The 10414-nt window shown below is 39.8% G+C and overlaps 1 long non-coding RNA gene across 1 annotated transcript; it reads right to left on the bottom strand.

Annotated features, from left to right (window-relative positions):
* Window positions 1-5259: 5259 nt before the first annotated feature.
* On the bottom strand, window positions 5260-8229 carry LOC137287561 (uncharacterized). The gene is made up of 3 exons (XR_010957039.1): window positions 8157-8229; window positions 6776-6914; window positions 5260-5377 (listed from the first exon to the last, which is right to left on the bottom strand). It is a non-coding gene; the product is annotated as an uncharacterized lncRNA (long non-coding RNA).
* Between the last annotated feature and the right edge of the window lie 2185 nt (window positions 8230-10414).

Genomic DNA, 10414 nt, shown 5'->3' on the forward strand with positions numbered 1-10414 from the left:
GAATATGAAATTTGAATATATCTATCTAGGTTCCAACAGTATATTTTGAACTCCGGAATCAGTGCGAAGTTTCCTCTGTCATATTTCTGAACATCTATTGCATACATTTAAAACTGTACTCGTGTACAATCGATGAGTGAGTGAGTAACTGAGTGAGTGGGCGAGTACGAAATGGACTTCAATACTATACGCACAAGGCTCTCCAACCGCTCTTTGTTTCAAGGGAGAATAACGGGAGAGTGTGTACTTGGTAATCGGTTTGGGTGGTGCTGTTTACATCCTGAAATGACAAGTCGGTAGTCACTGGTGTAGGATATACAATTGTAACCCAAGACCTCAGGGTAATTAACTGATTACTGCCGGCCAATTACCGATGACCTCATCTGAACCAATGTCATCGTGTCCTTCAGCATTGTTCAGCATGAGAAAGTACATTCTTATGTTTTAAACTGATTGATGCGACACTTGGACTTTTTTATGCGGGAATCTTTTCTTCACGCATACCGAGCGTAAGATTGAACATAGCCTCTTTTTCCTAAGATCATCATCATCATCATCATCATCATCATCATCATCATCATCATCATCATCATCATCATTATTCAAAACGTAAGGGCAAGGTAGGGGTTTATATGCAACTCTCTTGAATAAGGGCCGGTGGCCTAAAATACAATAAACGATTGTCTTGTCTCATCTTGTCTTGGTTTATACCCATACATTATAACATGACATAATATTGATCAGTGATACAGGAGTTTGTGTTGTATGCAATATTGTGTATGATGTAATCTAAGCTGAATTATATCGACAGTTTTATTCGTGTCTGATAATTACAACGACGCTTAAATCGTTTAAACGTATGGCTGTTCACAGCCAGTCCAAAAGTAAGTGAACGAATTTAGTTTTACGCCGCACTCAGCCATATTCCAGCTTTGTGGCGGTGGTCTGTAAATAACCGAGTCTGGGCCAGACAATCCAGTGATCAACAGCATGAGTATTGATCTGTGCAACTGAAACCGACCACATGGGTTATGTGACCCCCACCCCCATCTCGATGGTCCCCTCTTACGACAAGTATAGGTTGCTGAAGGTTAATATTCTACCCGGACCTTCACTGGTACGAGTCAAATTTGTTGGCGGGTCGTAAAGAACCAACAGATTTGGGTGTTATGCTCACGCTATCAACGCCCTGTTTAACAGGACAGTTGGATTTCCAAGGTGGTTTTCGTAGTCATCTGATAGGATAAAAGTTGAAATAATGAACATGTGGTGAAAACAATAGCTTACGTGTTGACATGACCCAATATGTTTATTTTCTCTTATTTACAGACTGCCATCATATAGATGAAATATTTCGGCGATGAACAATAAACAAAGAAACATAACGTATTTGCGACTGCCACACTTTGGTCTGTATCCACTAATCATTTTAAGGCCAGGTGTCGACGACCAGCATGCCGTTTTACAAAACAACCTCAGGGCGAAGGTTATCATCTGTGTATGTTAAGGTATGAAAGTTACGGTTACCTTAGCGTTAAGATCGTTTTGTACGACGGCACCCTGCAAAGTAGCACCACAAATAAAACGACCATATTTGCTGAACTAATTATGTTTCTCCAAAATCACGTACGTGTTCTTAATAGTTTTGCAATTATTGAGGCGATGCTGCGACTGTTAAGGTGTGATGACGTAATAAAGGTAGTCAGGTGGGACGGTTGGAAGTCTTTAAGCTCATTTACAAAATATTTGATAACGGAATAAAGGTGATCAAATAGAACTGCCACAACACTGTTTATATCAATTTATTGCATTTGATAGTGTTTAAAACAAATAAAACAAATTTAAAACAAACAAGCCTAAACGTCCTTGACGATTAATGTCATTGTTGTATATGTAATTTCCTGCCACAGCCACTTCTAGAAGAAAGCCTTAGTTATTCTTCTTGGTCGTCGACGTAGTAGGAGCAGTGATGATGGTGCCGTCGTATAGTAGGCGTATTTGTTGTGGTGGTAGTAGTAGTAGTAGCAGCAGTAGCAGTAGTAATAGTATTAGTGAGCATAGTAATAAATGAGTGAGTGAGTTTAGTTTTGCGCCGCTTCTAGCAATATTCCAGCGATATCAGGGCGGGGGACACCAGAAAATGGGCCCCACATATTGTACCCATGTGGGGAATCGAACCTGGGTCTTCGGCGTGACGAGCGAACGCTTTAACCACTAGGCTACCCCACCGCCCCGCATAGTAATGACAGTAGTCGATGAATACAAGACCCGTTTTTATTCTTTACAGGACATGTTAGAGGTAATTCTTTGTGGAGTGTGTCGATAGGTACGAGAAAATGTACAAAGGTAACAATACAACTATGACAATGTACAAAAATGACAATATAATTAGAATCCAGTAAGACTGAATTACTGTACAGAGACATTAATGTGTTGTAATGAGAAAGCCAAGAGCGGAGGCATGCATGGTGTGTTGATGGACAAAGGTAACAAAAATTAGTTTTGTGTTTTCTCACGTTGCTTGTTTGTATGTTTGTTAACACCGAAGATAGGTATAGTCCACCCATATACCCATCTGACTGCGATATGAAAATAGTGTGGAATATGATTCACAATTTCTTATTGAGAATGACCTGATCAGTACATACTGGCATACTGAAGATCAATTTAACGCTGGTATTCTTGAGTGAGTAGTAGTGGTAGTAATGGTGGTAGTGGCAGTGGTAGTGATTATGATCTGTCAAACGACGTGTAAGTTTGCTGTTAGAAGATCTGATGAGACGTGAAAATGGTATTTTAGCAGTAACATATGCCGCAATGTAATATACTGTATTTCTCTGTTACGCTACCCGTCACAGATTGCAGAGTTTGGTTGCACACCGTTGCGAGTGAGTTAGGTTTTACGCCACTTTTAACAATATTCCAGCAGTATCACTCAAATAGGCTTCACACATTGTACCAATGTTGGAATCGTATTCGTGTCTTGGAAGTGACGAGCGATCGTTTTAACCACTCTCACTCAAAGCTGCTGTGAATTCTGTTTTTAGTTTTATGCATGTACTTGCGAGTAGGAAAGATCGAAGTAAGGAGTACTGTGCGGTGCGGTGCGGTGCGGTGCGGTGCGGTGCGGTGCGGTGCGGTGCGGTGCGGTGCGGTGCGGTGCGGTGCGGTGCGGTGCGGTGTAACATTATGTATATTTCAGCGATTAACCATATTCTACCATGTATACAGTGCAAAATGATGACGAGAGGCATGTAGAACAAGTCTTTATTGAATAAAGAATGGAATCGTGGCGTGGCATGTAAAGTACAGTGTTAATGTGAAGTGATAGGGTGTGGTGGTTAAGATGTTGGTGTGGTGTCTGTGGGGTGTGTTGGTTCTGCTGGCGTGTAAATTACTGTGTTAATGTGAAATGAAAGGGTGTAGTGGTGAAGATGTTGGTGTGGTGTCTGTGAGGTGTGTTGGTACTGCTGGCGTGTAAAGTACAGTGTTAATGAGAAGTGATAATGTGTGGTGGTTAAGATGTTGGTGTGGTGTCTGTGGGGTGTGTTGTTACTGCTGGCGTGTAAAGTACTGTGTTAATGAGAAGTGATAATGTGTGGTGGTTAAGATGTTGGTGTGGTGTCTGTGGGATGTGTTGGTACTGCTGGCGTGTAAAGTACTGTGTTAATGTGAAATGAAAGTGTGTAGTGGTGAAGATGTTGGTGTGGTGTCTGTGGGGTGTGTTGGTACTGCTGGCGTGTAAAGTACTGTGTTAATGTGAAGTGAAAGGGTGTGGTGGTGAAGATGTTGGTGTGGTGTCTGTGTGGTGTGTTGGTACTGCTGGCGTGTAAAGTACTGTGTTCAAGTGAAGTGAAAGGGTGTATTGGTGAAGATGTTGGTGTGATGTCTGGCGGGTGTGTTGGTACTTTTGTTGCCATGGTGTGACAGAATTGAGGGCTCTACCAGTAAAAGTACAACAAAAAGAAAAAAAAGAAAAAAACAACATCAACAACAAAAATCAAAGGAGCTTTGCATGGTAATGTTTACGTAATGTATAATGTCATGTGCGCTTAATTCCCGATTTAACGTAAAATATTTTCCAATTTTAATTCGAGAAATAATTACATGTCATTGCATCATGTTGTTTCTTCTCTCCTTTGTTACTGAGCACAAAATTGGAATGATAAACACAACTTAATTATACCTTTAAAGTTTACTGTGTGTTATGTCGTCATATTACATACAATGTATAATATAATATGTTAATTGTAGGATCATTAGGTTCACGTGAATAGTGAGAAATGCCACCGTATTAGTATGATTGACTGCTTCACACCATTCATAATTCTTCTTCTTCTTCTTCGCCTTCTTCTTCTTGTAAATACTGGTATATATAATATGTCTTGTACTCCTGTGTCTATGGCCTGAAGAAGGCCAAGAAGTAGCCCAGAAACGTCGTGTTAGACAATAGAAAAGAAGTTCTCCATATACTCATCCTATTATTATATTATACTTGACCATTCCAGTAGAAAACATGCTGTATGCACACTAAAACGTTTCTAAAATGCATAGTTATGGACAATGTATAATCCTTATTATTATTAAGTGGGAGGCGGGTGGTGTTCTAATTACTTTTTTTTTTTATCTACTATGGGTAGTAAGACCGCTGAGAATAATTGTAAGTTTTTAATAATTAATTAAAAAGTTTTTCTCATCCTCACCTGATTGTGTTTCGAATGTTTTAGCACAGATTTGCTCCCAAATCCTTATCGCGTCTCATGCAAGGTATGGAACATTAAGGATGACAACTTACTCACTGCATTATTATGCGAACTTGCGAAGGTATAGATTCTCACACTTTTGCCACGTACTCTTGCTTTGAAATATACCGAAAGGTTGCATCATAATATAATAAAAGCGTTGCCATTCATGAAGTTTCAAGCCACTCTTATTATTCTAAAATTGCAATCAAACTTGTCTTATCTGTTCAAAAAGTGATATCTTCTGAGAAAATTCCATGCAGTTCTTGTTAAAACAGCTTGCATCTAAACCAGTCAAGCTCTAATACATTGTACAATGTTCGTGTCTGCCTTTCAGGTGGGGGACACCAGAAATGAGCTTTACGCATTTTACCCATGTGGGGAATCGATCCCGGGTCTTCGGGGTGACGAGCGAACGCCTTAGCCGCTAGGCCATCCTACCGCCCCTGTAATGAAGTAGCACGCTGGGATGACCACAAACGGAAGCCCGCGAGTAAATGACAATATATGACAGATATATAACAGAGGTTTTATTAAACTGACACAGAAAACTAATTCCTGGAACACGCCCTCCCCCAAACAACTGCCACTAATCGCAAGCATCGTTGCAGTTCTTCGACGTCAGGCTGAGATCACTGAAAGTAAAATTGTAACATGGATTAAGAAATGAAAGAAACACGTCCACACTACAGAAGTAGCGCAACTGAATAATGATCGTCGCAGTGCTCCGTATAGTTGGGTTCTCGATTCAGAGACATTTCGGGAGATGTGTGAAAATGGGTCAAGAAAGTAGGAGTTCCTTGATTTTATGTTGTTTTTTTTCTGGATATACAACGTCTTTATTCTGCACCGGTAATTTTTCGACATAAATTCTATCATCGTTGTCAAGCAAGTAGGAAGAGGTATATTTTGACTGGCTCAGCTTTATCTTCTTCATGGAAAAAACCAGGGATGGCATAGTGAAAGTTATCAAATGTGCTTATTTATATGAAAATTGGAATTTTTTACTTGTAGTACCACTACATTTATACAGCATGTTAAATATATATTGAACTGATTTTGCATTTATTGACAGTATCTTGCGCATAAATAAGCACTTAACTTACGATGAAGTCGTTTTCACTAATTTCAGCCATACCCATGCGCTTAAAGGTGTAAGAAATGAATGTAACCATATGAATTGTCTTCAGGGTCGTACGAGAGGTTATCAAAAAATTCCAGTTATCACCAAGAAGTTACTGAGCAATCAGGATAACATTTTGACTGTGACATCAGTGATCCTTGTCCAGTTAATGGACCAAGTACTATCTACGTCATTACGTCCAATCTTGTGCTTTGCTCCTACACACCAGTACCGCAAGTATGGAGAAGATTGAGAGGCACGCAGTGTAATTAAGTTTCTTGCACTCTAAGGGCTGCAGTGCACGACAAAGTCACAATGAAATGAAATCTGTTTATGGTGAAGATAGTCCGTCCTATGGCACTGTTGAGAGATGGAAAAGGAATTTCCAAACCTGTCTGTCCCTCACAGATAAGGCAAGACGTGGACGCCCCTTTCTAACTGATGATATGGACACCGTGAACAAAGTCGAGGCACGGGTTAAAGAAGATCGTCTTGTAACAATACAAGTGGCTATGCGTGAGACCGACTTGAGTTATGGAGCATCATTCATAACCAGCTGTACATGTCCAAAGTGTCCTCGCTTACTGACGAAGAACCCACTTCGTGGACGCCGCTTTGATGACAGGGATGGGGTCATTCAAGAGGTGGAGGGTTGGTTTTCTATGAAATCAGGTGACGTCTATTCCGCCGGTCTGTGCAAGGTCAAGAATCGGTGGGAGAAATGTGTAACTCAGGATGGTGGCCTTGTAGAGAAGTCACAAGGATACGAAAGCAAAATAAAGTTTCTGCCCTTAGTGAATCTTGGTGATAATTAGAACTTGTTGATACCCCTCTTATAATAACAAAACGATACATCTCACGTCCAACCGGATAACAGCTAACGGGAACTTAAGAAATTCGAACAACTTACGCGCAGAGCATGGCATCTCTCACGCAGTTGTCACAGACAACGGAGCCGTTGGAGATGCAGAATGGACCTTCAAGGTAGCTGAAGCAGTCTCCAGAACAGGAGAAGACGTTCATACGAGCGTCCGACATGTGGCACAATGCTGGGGGTACAATACAGACACACGTGTATTAGTTTCAGTTGATGGTGATGTTGGGCAAGGTATTACGCTGTTTAAGTCACTTATTTTTGTTGCCACTTTGGCGTCCATAGTCATAACTGATAAACTAGTAAATGTGGTACAAGTCTTAATAAAATGTTAAACACCGTTTCATTTCTCATGTACCTCGCCTTCTAAAATTCACAGCGACCAAAAAACCTAAACATTTGACGCGCAACTTTTGACTTTGCCAACACGCTCAAGACACATCAGTGAATTAAAGTTTATGCTGTGAAATAACACAGCAGACAAACTATCAGCTGCTCTTGCAACTATGGAGCGGTGACGTAGCCAAGTGGTAAAGCCTTTCGCTCGTCTCGCCGGGGGCCTGGGTTCGATTCCCACATGGGTAAATTGTGTGAAACCAATTTCCGGTGTCCCTCCGTCTCATTTTTGCAATCAAATGGGTGGTGGGGTAAGCTTAGTGGTTAGAGAGCCCGAAGATGGGTGGAGGTCATATTCAGGGTCCCCCGAGAGAGATCTTTCAATATTGCTGAAACGTCCTTACTCTCTGCTGTGATCAAGGTAGGGGATAACGCCAGATAAAATATGGTCACCAGAAATGTTTATTGCTAGTTATGGACAAAATGTATTGGCGGTACCTGAATCCATGGTATAAAAGAGAAGGTAGGGGATAACGTCATATAAAATGTCGTCACCACAAATGTTTATTGCCAAATATGGACAAATATGTATTGGTGATACCTGAATCCATGGTATAAAACAGAAGGTAGGGGATAACGTCATATAAAATGTCGTCACCACAAATGTTTATTGCCAGCTATGGAGAAAATGTATTGGTGGTACCTGAATCCATGGTATAAAACAGAAGGTAGGGGATAACGCCAGATAAAATATGGTCACCAGAAATGTTTATTGCTAGTTATGGACAAAATGTATTGGCGGTACCTGAATCCATGGTATAAAAGAGAAGGTAGGGGATAACGTCATATAAAATAATCGTCACCTAAAATATGTTTAGTCAGTTATGTATTAAGGCGTGCAAGTAATATCTTAATCCACAGCATCAGCTGCAACATATGAGTAAAACCTTGTCTTTCTTTGTAGTATTGGTTGCAGGTTACGGATAAAAACATTTTATTTAGTATCTTGATCAAAATTATTTCCAATTTTGACGAGAATTTTCACGCATATTGTTCAACATTATTTTGAAGGGCAACTTACCTAATGTGAAAACGACGAGGATAACCACGGCCTTCATGGTGTCGATGTTGTCGTTGGCAAGCTGCTTGAATATGTGTGCGCCTGCACGTCATTTCCTTTTTATGAAATGTCCTAAGTTCTCATTAGCACCTAAATGCTGTAATCATTCTGACAGTGCCCTTACCTAAATCAGTTACATTATCACGGACCGCCCTGTTTCGAGTGACAACATGACACGATGATTTGAAAATTGAACAGAATTTACACGGTATGTTCACAGGACATGCTAAAGGGAAAAAAATATTGTGGAAATCATTTAATTTTATCCTGTAATTATACATTTTCAAGACAGCATGGATAAATAAAAAATAACAATTACGTAGATAAAGAGCAACCTACGCCCTTTGACAAATCATGTTTACTGACATACAGTCTGTGTACCTCATTGTACGGTCGCGGTGATTCATATATGATGCATATATTACAGAGTGTTATACGAATTTTGGCATTACTAAGTTTCGTAATTATATACCTTCTTAGTTGTTTTAGTTTATATTCTCAGTTTCCGGTTTTGTTGTGCGCCAAGGTGAAACATATGTGTTGAAATACATTCTATTTTATGCATAAATTCGTTGGTTTCATACATTTGGTAAAACATAACTGGATTCATTTCATTTTATCCACTTATTAGGTCGTTCATCTGCAATGTTATGCTGAAATAGGTTCGGTTCAGACGAGAGGATGCCGTTGTCATGGTGTCTTGACAAAGATGGACGTAACTCATAGTATAAGTCACTAGTTTTTCCTCACCAAGATGTGTTTGTTTACCGAACGGCGCGCTATTGCTGTACACCACAAAAATATACCCATTACATTGGTGAAAGGTGAAGGGCGACTAACGGGATTGGGTGGTACTTCACGTACTTTCAGTCAAATAACCCTGTGCTGCCAATGTCACACCATTACGCCGAAGGTACGGGTTCGATTCCCTACATGGGCACAATGAATGATTAAATGAGTGTCCGTCATGATTTAGTGAGCACACCATTCGATCTATTATGGCCCATATTAAAACTGACAGAACAAACATTCTAAAATGATTGGTTATTTGGTTATTTGGTTATTTATGTTATTCAGAAGTGTATACCTCTGATTTTTCAACACAGTATGTGTTTTTTTTTAACTCTTACTAGCGCGCTTATGGTTGTGGAGTGAGTGAGTGAGTTAGGTTTTACGCCGCCTGTAGCAATATTCCAGCAATATCACGGCGGGGGACACCAGAAAATTGGCTTCACACTTTGTACCCATGTGGGGAATCGAACCCGGGTCTTCGGCGTGACGAGCGAACGCCTTAACCACTACGGTTCCCCACCGCCCCGTTATGATTGTGGAACAGACATTAACATATTGTGTTGTAAGATCAGAGGTATATAAGGAAATTATAATAGCTTATTATTTTTCCCATATAAATCAAATTGAGAGACATTATAATTTTCCAGCACAGAGTGTATACCTCATATATCACAAGCACAATATTTTACATGAAAACATGTTGAATATTTATCATCTTTTAACAACATAATTACCTGTAAAGAAACATAAAGGATATCTGTAGATCTAAACAACATGGTCTTCGTCATTGTAATAAAACATAATTATCGTTATTGTTCTCACAAACAATCATTATTTGTATGTTTACCTTGATGAGGTCTGGTGCCATGTCCATATTACAGTAGGTCTAGACACTATAATTCATTGCATTTGTGAATCTGACTGGTTGTCTTTTTCCAATTAGGGTCGCCCCAAAAATACTCGACCCATCATAAAATTAAGTTAGCCATACTGGTTTTCTGAAGTCCTGTGTCAAGCTTGCTGAGATTTCCATTTGGATCGAGTCGCGAATACTCATAAATCAGTACACATGACAAAACAGTGATTTCAAACGAGAACATTTCAGATCAAACCAATTATTTTCCAAAGGGGTCATAGAATTGCAAGAGTGATAAGATATGTCACAAAAACAAGGGATTGAATCAAACCTGGACAATGCACGACTTCTTAATACTTTTATTTCAAACCCCTTATGTCCCCAAAGACGAGTATGATGAGAGATGAATCAAACGTAATGTCAACTTCATTGTAATTAGCATGTGACAAACAGATATCGGTTACGGGATATACGGACAAATGTCATTTTAAGGAGCTGGTTCGCCATAAACTTGATGAAGTATGTCGTTTGCAACGGAAACCTGTAATGAAATGGTACGTCATTTCCCTTT

This window comes from Haliotis asinina, chromosome 6, assembly GCF_037392515.1.
Source record: "Haliotis asinina isolate JCU_RB_2024 chromosome 6, JCU_Hal_asi_v2, whole genome shotgun sequence".
In the NCBI taxonomy this organism is placed as follows: Eukaryota; Metazoa; Mollusca; class Gastropoda; order Lepetellida; family Haliotidae; genus Haliotis; species Haliotis asinina.